Genomic DNA, 12,481 nt, shown 5'->3' with positions numbered 1-12,481 from the left:
GCCAGTGCTTTCCCTGGGCACCCAGTGCTGCACACACACACCTGTTTTGGCACCCAAACAAATGTCTATGGCCTAGAGTTCTATAAATCTGTCTATTCGACAGGACTACAAATCCTCAAAGATATGATAGTAATTGAGTCTTCCTCAACTTTGTATGCAAAACAACTTGTATCAGGCCTGGAGCAGAGCTGAAGCTTAATAATGATCGTTAAATAAAACCCTTTATATACTTTTCATCTCCCCTGCAGCACTGAGTTTCTAAGAAGGAGCATGGAACGGTCCTTGACAGAATTGGAACACATGTTCAGGGAAGAGGAGGAGATTTTTACTGCCAGCTTCTGAGTGTGACTAATAAGTTGCCCAGAGCCCAGCCTCCACAGGGCTCTTCTGGAAGCCACTGTACGCCCTGGCTTTCTGAGACTTCTGACTCCTCTTGATGAGAGAAATTCAAGCCAGAGGGTAGAGATGACTCTCCTAAATCCAAGGGCTCTTCCAGTAATAATGATTTAAGTGTACTCTACTTTAAAAAAATTTTTTATTGAATTTATTAGGGTGACACTGGTTAATAAAATTATATAGGTTTCAGGTGTACAAGCCTATCATACAGCATCTGTACACTGTATTGCATGTTCACCACCCCAAGTCAAGTCTCCTTCCATCGCCATTTATTCCCCCTTTGCCCTCTTCTCATTCCCCCCACTACCCTTTCCCTCTGGGAATCACCATACTCTTGTCTGTGTCTATGATATTTTTCCTTTGTTTAATCCCTTCACCTTTTTCACCCAGAGCCCCCAACTCCAACCCTCTGTCAGCTATTCTCTGTGTCTATGAATCTGTGTCTGTTTTGTAAGCATAACCTACTTTTGACGATGTTTTGCATACACTGAAAATGAGAGCCACAGCTAACATTTAATAAGGCCTACTAAGTGCCAGGCACTATGATCAGGAATTTTTTTTTCTTTCTGTTATCACAGTAACCTGATGAGGTATTCACTAGTATTACCCTCATCATAGAGATCAAGAAGTCAGGTCTAGCTTAAAGACGTTAAGTAACTTGATTGAGGTAACACAACCTATAAATTGCTCTACCTCCCAATACATTGGCATTCTTTCTTCAACTTTTTAAAGGAAGAGCAGGGATAGATGTCATGAGACTGGCTCAGCAGGATAAATGACATAGCCAAAGCCACATAGCTGGATAAGGAGACCAACCATCCCAGTTGGCCCAGGACGGCTGCAATTTTAAAATGAAATGTTTTGTGTCCTGGGCAAGCCATCCAACCAGGATGCTCGGTCACCCCATGAGGTAGTAGAACCCAGGGCCTCTGACTCCTAACACAGGGCTCTGTCCACCGCAGACAGTGTTTTCTCTCTTCATAAGGGAAGATGAAGTTGTTAGGATGCGTGTACTCATTTTCCCCAGGCCCTTAGTGAAACAGGCATTTCGGAATCTGTTTAGAACATTAATCAGCCAGGCTCTCAAGAAGAGACAGACCCCAGCTGGAACTGATCTTTCTAGCACACTCCAGTGATGAAATGCCCAGCTCCTCCCCGGCCTCCTCCCTTACTCAGCACACCTGGACTCCTGCCACTCTTCTGTAGAATGTGCCTAGCGCCATCTGGCCCGACATCTCAGGTCCTGTCAACAGAGATGTCAAACAGGCAAGATGAAAGGACATAATTCCCAGGAACATTGCTCGTCTCCTGGCCCCATCCTGGGGAAGTCATGACGACTCCTCATTAGGTAGCGACAAGGAGAGCAAAATGACTTGCTGTAGTCCGAGTGTCAGTTGGTGCCTGGAGCAGTCTGTGCTACTTCCTGCTTTAGCAAGTCTTCTGGGGAGGATCCTAGGACTTTCAAATTAAGGTGGATATAGGCTGGAATATCCCAAGGGGCTACCTGGGAATTTGCACAGTTTAGAGGTCCGATGGCAGCTGTGACAAGGTCTTGGTTCTGCTGGTAGCTAGCAGGCCCTCTCCGTGAAAGTGGCAGAGGGAAGAATGGGCAGACTTAACAAAGGGACCCAGAGCTCTAAAGAGCTTAATCTTCAAGCCTTCAGACTCCAAGTAAGTGTGACCCTAATAAATGATAATTGAGCAACTGCAGGAAAATCTGATGGCTTTTGGAAAAATAAAGCTACTCATGTCCTGTTCAGAAAATCTACTTAGTATACTTCCTTAGGAAAAAAAATGGATAGGTTTGACTACATGAAGATGTGAAAAGCAGTAAAATGAAACACCTGAAGGAAAAGACACAACAAAATGTTGATAATGTTGATATGTAAAATTCTTAATAATCAATTAAAAATGATAAAACTTCAAATATTAAATTGGCAAAATTAACAAAATAGTAATTTTAAAAAGTTACCTAATATCTAAAAAAAAAAAAAAAGACAGGCAATAGTTTAACCAAATATGGAACTGCAAATTTTAAAAATAAATTTTGATTGTGAAATATACACATACACATACCCATTGTGTGAGGAACTAGAGAAATAGTTTCTTTTATCCTCTCTGCTGTTCCTATATATGAGTGCTACATTTATTTTTTTTGACAATCTTAACCTCTTTAAAAATGTCCATTCCCCATAATCCAGTAAATCCATTTCTATAATTTCTAAATAAATATAATTAAAGTATTATTTATAATAATGAAATATTTTAAAAGCCTAAAGAGTTTAAAATGCAAAATATATTTACACAGTAAAATTCTGTAGTCATTAAGAATCATGCATTCAGCCCTAGCTGGTGTGGCTCGGTGGACTGAGTGCCAGCCTGCAAACCAAAGGGTCACCGGTTCAATTCCCAGTCAGGGCACAGGCCTGGGCTGCGGGCCAGGTCCCTGGTAGGGGGCGCATGAGAAGCAACTATACATTGATGTTTCTCTCCCTCTCTTTCTCCTTCCTTTCCCCTCTGTCTAAAAATAAATAAATAAAATCTTAAAAAAAAAAAAGAATCATGCTTTCAAAGCAAACTGATATAGGAAGAACTCACTGTAATAATCAAGAAAAAAGTAGTATTTAAAACTGTATTTAGCATGATTCCAATGTCATTAAATTATATATGTGTGTATATATGCATATACAGGGTGGGGCAAAAATAGGTTTACAGCTGTAAGTACAAGAAACAGAGTTTTTTCTTGTGTTATTTATTAATTATTGTATTATTTTCCATACAAACAACTATAAACCTACTTTTACCCCACCATGTATATATTTATGTATACATGTATATTTATATATACACATGCACAATTATAACAGAATCTTTAAAAGTGGTAGGATTATCAGCAACTTGAAGTATTTTCTCTATACTTCTTTCTCAAATTCCCCACATTGAATTTGTATTACTTTCTAATTGAAAAACAATCTTTCATATAAAAAGGGCAAAGAAGAATAGAGAAAGGGGTTGGAGCCTCTTGATTTTCATCCTCACTTCAGCCCTTCCTTTTCCTAGCAGTCTCCAGAATGTTGTGTCTCTGTGTCTAGGTATGTCTAGGTACCCTTCACTTCCCCCACGCGTCTTTTCTGATCAAGAGGGAGCAGCTAAAGCTTGTGATTAGAGCCATCACTTCTCTCCTCAGCCACTGAGATGTCCACAGTGAGAACCAGACTCCCTACGGCTGATGGGAGGAAAGCATCACCCAATTGCAAGCTCCGTCAGGGCACACACTGGGCCCCCAGTGTCTGAGCCTCAGCCCCTAGTCCCATGCCTGGCTGGGCCATGAACTGACCTTAGGGTAGGAACACGTCAGCACACGGTTATCTCTCACTGCTAAGTAGTGAAGGCTATTAAATATGTGGGATGAATTTCTTCCTTCGGAGGAACTCCTTTTTCAGAAGAGAAATTAGATTTGCAATGAAGTATAACACTCAAAAAGAGGTGCAGTGAAATAAACGTGCACTGAAATGCTACAGAAGAAAAGAGGGGCATAAACGTGCAAGGACTAAGAGAATGAAAAAGCAAAGAGCAACATTTTGGAAAGTGGGGAGCAAATGGATGACTAGGCTAACATCCAACTGATTGAAAAGATGTGAGAAAGCAGTATCCTCAAGTGATGGTGTGAGGGCCTAGAAGCAGCCTTATTTCCTCAGCAGACCCCCTCAAAAAGGGAGGAATTGATTTTGCTGCCTCTACGAGTGTGGGAAGGGAGGAAAGTTGTGTAAAGAAGTTTGATCAAAGTCTACCTGAAAAGCAATGGGATCCACAAATCACCTCCACTTTCCCAGCAGGAACTGGGAGAAATGGAGACTTCCGGTGGACAGCAGGCACAACTAGAGGAAGAGGGCAGGGGTACCTGACGTAGCGGGTGGTGTGAGCACTGGCATCCTAAATGCTGAGACCTCCAACTTTCCTCCCTGCTGGGTTTCCACAAATGTGGCTACCAGACCTAAACCTGCAAACAGCAGACTGGGAGAATTTTCCAGGGGGATTTAAACAGCTCAAGAGGAAAGATCTAAAGATACTGAAATTGAGGTTCTCCAACAAAATAGCTCGGCCCCACCCTACAGTGAAGCCCATAGGTGACAAACCCCAATGGCAGGTTCAGAACTTCAGATAGTATCTGAGCACTCCCTTAATAAGAGCAGAAACTAGAGTTCATAGACATTTGAGGAAAGTTTTAACATGAAAGATGGAAATTAAATGAAACAAACAGGATAAATGCAACCTAGCAGGGATTATGTAAAAAAAAAAGAAAAACATTTTATATTTGAAATATATTTAATATCCTGAAAGATAGAAAACAAGATATATTGCATTTATGAAAAAAGCTGGATACTATAAAAAATGAACACTGACAAAGTAAAATAGGACTGGTGAAATTAAAAATATTACAGTAGAAATGGAAAATGTTGACAGAGGGTTATAAAATAAAGAGACAGAATATAGAACAGAAAAGATAAGAAAAATAAATGATGAGTCCAGAATAGCCAACATGCAAATAATAAGAGTTCCAGAAAGAAAAAACTAACACACACACGAACACACACAATGAAAAGAAAAAAAATGAACCACAAAATAATTCAAGGAAATGTCCCTAAACTCAGAGACTTAACTTTCCAATTAAAGGGGTCCATCAAGCAATATAGATAAAATAAACTCCAAAGTCACAGTGTCATGAAATTTTAGATCACAGCACAAAGACACAATCAAATAAACTTCCAGAGGGAGAAAAATAAAGCATCCCATTCCAAAGACTGTGACTCTGAATGGCTTTGAACTTCTCAACAGCAATGCTAGGAGCCAGGAAATAATGGAGTGATGCCTTAAAAAAAAACCTGGAGAAAAATGACCTCCAACCTAGAATTCTATATGCAGAGAAACTACTGATCAAATGTGAAGGTAAAATAATGGCTCTGCCAGATACACAAGGCCCCAAATGTTTTATCATCCACAGGAAGCTGCCTGTGGATATGCTCCAGCAGAGTCAGTGGGATCCTGGAAGAGTGGGGTCGAACACAGGAGAGACCCAGGGAATTCCCAGAATGAGGCAGAAGGGAGGGCCCAGGATGCCAGCGGGCAGCCCAGCCATCAGGCCAGAGCAGGGTACAGGGCTCCAGGAGAGAATTCTTAAAGAAAATGAGGTTGACTGTGGTGCACAGGCATCTGATGTGTGGAGAAAACACTGAGACAGCTGGAGGAGAGTTTGGGGTTGAAACCGTGATCAATTCAGAGGAAGCTAACCTAATATAAAATGATATAATGTAATCTAAATGTAAATATAAAACAAAACCAAACCTCTAAGGAAAATAAAAGAGTGTGCATGAAAGGAAAAGTAAAAGCTTAGACATCAATATCATTTGCATTGCCATATAATATAAACACTGAATATTGATTTGGACGAAATTAAAATGTAACACGATTGGGAGAGTGGAGGGAAAAGGAAGGCCCGTCTAGGCATGCAGAGTGGGGGAGTGGGAACGATGGGGGGTTATGGAAGCATGAGAGAACCCCTTCCTCACCTAGCATCATGGGAAGTCAGTAGATTGCTTCAAAAACCCCACATCAAGATAACAACATAATCATGTTATCCAGAGACAGAGTGCAGGAGGTGGGCCCATAGCAGCTACATTAGTTGAGAGTAGTCTCTCTAGTGAGAGGAAACGGAGGGTGAGGGACAGTGGGCTACTGTTTTTCATGATAAGTCTTGTATATTATTTTTTAAACTATGGGCATGTATAAAATTTGATAATCTATTAGAACCTAAAAAAAAGTGAATCTCAGTTCTTCAAGTGCCCTTCCCTCTCACAGGTGATAAGAGAGTTTTTCCCGCCAATACTCATGTTCAAAGCAGAGGGTGGGCATAAGGACTTTGGCTTAGACCTGGGAAAATTTCTTCCCTCTCAGAGCTCTAGGAAAATGGGACTCACCCAGCAGCATGCTGGGGTTCCTCATTGTTTTGATCTATACCTTATTGTTTCATGTTTGTCTTACCTGAATATAAATAAAAACAGCAAACAGCACTGATGTTGTGACTACACCCACTTGTTAAATTCCAACCATATGTTGATTACAAATAAATTTTTTGGCAAAATGAAACAAAAGCATTCTGTGAGGATCAATATGAATTTACAAAGAAAAAAAGTATTTTTATTATTTGTAAATTGTGCACTACACATTTTTTAGATCAGTAACATTGATAGTAAATGTGTGTGTAGGGACACGCGTGCATACATAACTCTTTCTTTTCAGCGTGACAGTTGTGAAACATTTACCAGCACGCCACTGGGCCTATACCTATTGCTCAGGAATGAGGAATGAAAACTCCTGACTAAAAACAGAGAATTGGCCGATAATTCCTCAGAGCTGACGTTCTTGGAAGGAACCTCATTATTCTCTGCTACTTGGGGACAGGAATCCCCTGACCTTTGGAGGGTCTCAGCCCTGACTTCGCCAGTTAGCAGCTTGGTGGGTTTTCCCGAAGGGCTCTGGCACTGATGCGCAGAGTGGGCAAAACTCACTACATAAAATGGGTTTCTTTGATATAAAATTAGGAACTACTGATAAGTGAAAGATTCATTTTTGGGTTTTTTTTTTTTTTTAAGAAATACAATTAAAACATTCACCCATTGGGATGGACGATGGAAATGACAACTGAACTATTTACTATATTAAGCTCTGCATTTGGGGCTGCTTTTAGTTTCATGCATTTCCTCATGAAATTTTATTCTTTCCAAAAAGCATCATAAAAAAATAGGACATCAAAGGAAGAGGAGATTAGTTTAAAATCTTGAAGGAAACCAGGAGAAGGAGAAGATCTATGAAGACTTCTTCAATGTGAGGACTTCTTTAAGGAGCAGGTATGAGAGCTAGGATGGCACCAGACATCAAAATCTTTGGGGAAAGTGTAACTTGATTAGATAATAGCCAATTGAGAGCAAGTCCTGTTGAGGAAACTGTTTAAAAGATATAACTAAGGTGCCAAAGCACAGTGGTGGCTGGAAGGACACACCTTTAGTTAATGCCACCTTCTAAAATGGCCCAGTTCAGGTTTGTGGTACACAAACAGGATGTTTAATTAGTGTTCATAAAATTGGCACAAATGGCTGTCAGCAGAAATTTTCTCTCCCATTGCTTTGAAATTCCCTGGCTGACACATTTCTGAGTGACAGCAATGCTCAGCTCTGAGGCAACTTAATCTCAACCCTTCCCAGACATCTGCAGACGCACGTTCTGAACAGACAAGAATCAATTGTCAGGCTGGGAGCTTGGGGCTCCCTTACTCTCAGCTCCCCACTGCCACTCTTGCCCACTTCATAGCCATTCTGGGAACCCACGGCCTTGGCCTTGCATTTGCCATCCTGTGTTACAGTTTACTAAGAGCTCTTATATATTTTGAGGCTCTCAACAATCCCATGACTGGGGCAGAGCTGGCATAATGCCCATTTTCCTGACGCTGAAACCCAAGTTTCCAGGGCAGAATTCAACCTAGGACTCAATCGGTTATTTTGGCTTCTAGCCCTGTGCCCTTTCCATAAAAGGCTGACACCTGGACTCAGAAATGGGCCTAAGAGGTAAAAATAGAAAACTATACATCTGAGAAATTTCTCCAAGAGAATGCAAAAGGCACCACTCTGTGAACCAGAAGAGCATAAAAACTGGAGACAGCAATTAAAATTTGAGTTGTGCATACATGACCTCTCCTTGGAAATGGATGCTATAAGTATACTCTCAAGAAAAATCAATAGATGAAATGCACTTCACCAAAGAGTTGCCAAAAAAAATGATTTCAAAATTTTGATTTGGGGATGGGTTAATTCAATCACTGGATGTCAACAAGCGCAAGGCCACTTTGTGTGACTAAAAGATAAACCAAAATACACCACGCTTGGTGGAAGGTTATAAAGGGGAGCATTCATTAGATAGGGATTTGGACAAAAGGGCCTTTAAAATCCTATATAATTCTCAGGTCTTGATTAACTCTGAGCAAAACCATTCTCTAACTTGGAAGTTGGGGTTTCGCTCACTGAAGCTGACTACTTCTGTTACCAAAACACCTGATGCAAAGTGACAGAATCTCACTGGTGTGCTAACCAAAGGAACTGGAGGTAGTCATGGCGTAGGGGACTAAAGGGTAATGGAAAAATTTACTATAAAGATTAAATTTTTAAAAACACACACATGGAAGGATGAGATGAAGGACTGAAATGTTCTATCTCTTCTTCATAGCTGGAAGCCTGGCCCACCATGTAGGATATGAGTAGTTTCCCTTACCTGCAAAAACACTAAAGCAGATGGAAAGAGAGAGAGAGAGACAGAGAGAGAGAGAGAGAGAGAGCGCACGCATACACTTCTAGATGATGATAGTGCAGCTGTTAATAGCTTAGCTCTTCTAGAAAGACTTCTCTGGGCTCAAATCCCTGCTTCCCCACTTACTAGCTGGGTGAATCTGAGACAGCTACTTAATCTGTAAAATGGGTACAATCACAGCACTGAACCATTGGCTTTTGTAGAACTAAATTAAGGAGAGTTACCTGGTTTCCTTACTGGAAGAAGTAACCACCCGATGAGTATTAGAATGAGCAACTGCTGTAGTTCAAAGTTTTCACTGAGAAAGTGTTGCACTGAAGAAAAACCACGAAGGTTACAGCAAGAGAAGTCTTGGCATCATGGGGCGTTTCACACATCCTTGATCATTTTGAAAAAGTCACATGCCTGTTCAAAGACTAGAGAACTCCCAAGTCTAAAAGAGCACACGTGGAAGGCACAGAGAGGGACATTTTCTAATTCCTACTTTTGAAGCAGTGAATCATGTAATGGATGGTATCATGAACCCTTCAGTGAATCAGACACACATTGATCACCTTCTCCCTGCCAGGCATGGTGCTAGGTATGACACAGAGTTTAAAATTTCATATAACACCTCTTTAAAGAAGGATATAACAGGGTCCGGCAGAAGTAACACTTGTTTGAATGTGGTTGGTAGGGTAATAATGTGGGTATGATAGTTTATAGTTTTAATTTGAACACTTCACCTAAAATGTCATATGGTGTGCTTGAGTGTGATATTGTTATGTTACAGAATGACACGCCTATGATTTTGTAATAAAAGATTTTGTAATAAAAAAGGGGCGCTATTTGTGCCAGGCCCTGTATATCCCTAACATATATCCTTTATCAGGAATTTGTAAAAAGCAATGGAATTTTTGAAAAGAGAGCTTACTGCCAACAAAACTTTTGATAAGTAAGCTCGCCCTTAAAGCATGGGCAAGAAGGATGTTCATCAAAAATTCGATGACAAAAGAAAAAATTGATTGACAAGTCTAGAGCAGCCAAGATTCTTAACTTCCGCCTCCGTCCTTCCAGCCCAACCCTGACTCGGTGTGGCGTGAGAAGTGGCGTGGGCAAGAGGCCGAGGACAGCATTCAGGAGGGCAGCTCCTCGCTTTCAAAGCCTCCTGGTTACTCTGACCTTCTGATGGAGTCTCTCAGGGACCCATTCCTTGGGGCACGCCTGCTGTGGGCCTGTCAGGGAGCCAAGCTGTCCCTCTGATCCTCAGGCACGTAATGAAATGCTGGCGGTTAAAGGACTAGTTAGCTTATTTCAAGTCTGAGTTGGGTCTGCTTTGCGTCAGCATCCAGGCACTAAGATGTGGAAAAATTCAAAACAGGTTCTTGACACCTAGAAGCCAACATTATTTTCACGATTCCTTCAGGGCATCAGCTGTGCTGAGGTGGACCTAGGATTACCTGAGCAGAAGCGCCTCTCCAGCTAGGACCCCAAATACCAGGTTATGGCCCAGTGTCTACTGATAACTGGTTCTGTCACTGAGGAGAAAGCGCAGAGCTGGGACCTTAGTCTCCTCATCTTGTATCAGGAATGAGCCTCCTCTGATCGAAGTGAGGACACCTCGACGGTGCAGTGGGCAGGCTCTGATGCCCCTAGTAACAAGCCAGGCCACCGGCAATGCTGAGGCTCACCCACAAAACTTGCATTTGCTATTTTAAAGCAAGGATCAAAATATCCATCAAGGGGAAGATAGAATTTCATTAGATTTTTTATACCTGTTTTATAGTGTATTGCTATTTTATCTTTAATTTTATGGCAGGAGCAGGGAAATGAATATACCATAAACCTCTTAGGGACCAGGGTCTCTTAAAATCATCACCCAGCCTAGGAGTCCCAACTTATGAGGCCAGTGGCATGTGGGGAAAGAGAAGAGGAGGAAGGGATGTCCAGGAACTCTTTGTCTACTCAGCCATCTCACTGTCCCCTCTCGAGTCACCAGCTATTCCTTTGCCTACTGCTGGGTTCCTTGGTCCTTCTGCCACCAAGACCCCAGAGTCAGAAATCTGGGCTGCAAATTCTTGTAGGCTTGCTTCCCTTCTTTTCCCCACATATACATTTCATCAGTGCACTATGTCTCAGAGGGACAGTTATTAAAAGGACAGCCCATCAGATGAAGGAGCTGACTGGCTGCTTTCTCTAACATGTCTACAGACCACCTGGGGCTCTTGCTAAAGTCCAGGTTCTGACTCAGCACATCTAGGTTGGGGTCTGAGATTCTGCATGCTACCAAACTCCTGCATCATGTTGATGTCTTGGGTTGTCAGACCAAGACAATGTAGGAAGGGATCAGAGAGCCTTCCAGCTCTGACTGCCCCAAGCCTGTGAGCCAGAACCATCTCGGCAAGAAGTTCCAAGAACAGTATAGTCTCAGGAGTCACTCCTTCAGGCTGCTTGTTTTTCCAGCTGTCCCCACACACCAGCCCAGTTCTCCACCTGGTAAAAACAATGAAGCTCAGATGTGGAAGGACTCCAGCGGCAGGACACCTCGGCTCCAGGCCGGCGGGGTTGCTAACAAAGCATACAAACCCTTAGAATGCCTACAGCAGGCCTTCAATAGCTCCAGTTATCCTCCCCAGGGGAGTCCTCGCAAAAGGAAAAAAGTCTAAAAGAACCCCCCTAAATCATTTGCATTCACAGTACAGGAAATACAAACACATTAGGATGCTCTCCACAGCCCTCGGTGTCAGGAGGCAGAGCTAATCACCTCACAGTGAATCCGATTGGGTTGGTGGCAGTAATTTAGCCTCCCTTAAGCATCACTCTGGGCTCATATGTGAGGATAAATGACTGAAAAGACTCTCAAACAAATAAAGAACGTCTTATGTGGTTGGCCCAGGCTCCAAGGAATGGCCACTGTCACTGAGTAAATGTCAGTTCAAATGCCAGACTTGGAGAAGATGTCTTCCCACCAAAGTAAGAATAGACTGGAATGGTAGCACCATGGGTGTTCCCAGACAGCTGAGATTCACTGGCTTTACGGATGCAAGGCTGTTCCCCATAGGAGTGTGCATGTGCGCGCATGTGCGTGTGCGTGTTGGCGGGGCAGCGGGAGCACAGCAGGAAGGAAGAGGTAAAACAGGGATCCTCTCCTTATAAAATGGCTGCCATCTCCTTGGGACCCACCTTTCTAGGGTATTTGAAAGGTTACTCAACCACCTTTTCTCCATTTCGCTGGAAAAGCTGACATTAAAACTCCGTCCCTCAAAAATCTAACAAACTTAAACAAGAAATAGAGTCCACTCTTATGAGGTAAGGGGAGGGGTTATGATTATGATCTAGGTACCCGTTCCACTTCCTGAATATCCTGCCACAGTTTTCCTGTCTGAGAGGACATGGAATAAAGCAAAGCTTTTCGGTGTTTGACTGGACTATCAGGAAGGACCAAGTGGAGAAGATTTACCCATGGAGCCTTTGCAAGTTCAATTTGGAAGCTGTGTATGTCCCACGATCCCCCAGCATCCCACCATTAAGCATTCTCTGCAATAGGGAGGCTTAAACAGGTCCAGGCTGACCGGGCTGAAGTCCCGCTGTAATGGTGAAGGCAGGTCAGTTTCTCTACTGACACCTGCCAGCACTTCTTTGGCTATGACTGGTAGACATGGGTAAAGTGCCCCTTTGAAGACCTTGTGGAGCTCTAGAAGAACAGCCTCACTGGGCATAACATTTGGTCTCCTAACTCCTAATTCAAGCC

The 12,481-nt window shown here is 42.4% G+C and overlaps 1 protein-coding gene across 1 annotated transcript in view; it reads right to left on the bottom strand.

The window, feature by feature from the left end:
• The window catches only part of ALK (ALK receptor tyrosine kinase), a 632,462-nt gene that overhangs the window by 485,696 nt on the left and 134,285 nt on the right, over positions 1-12,481 (bottom strand). The gene's annotated exons all lie outside the window — the stretch shown is intronic.

This window comes from Pteronotus mesoamericanus, unplaced genomic scaffold (assembly GCF_021234165.1).
Source record: "Pteronotus mesoamericanus isolate MK-2021 breed Mesoamerican mustached bat unplaced genomic scaffold, CSHL_Meso_final contig_101, whole genome shotgun sequence".
In the NCBI taxonomy this organism is placed as follows: Eukaryota; Metazoa; Chordata; class Mammalia; order Chiroptera; family Mormoopidae; genus Pteronotus; species Pteronotus mesoamericanus.
Note: the sequence above shows the minus strand (reverse complement) of the source record. Positions and strands in the feature narration are given on the sequence as shown.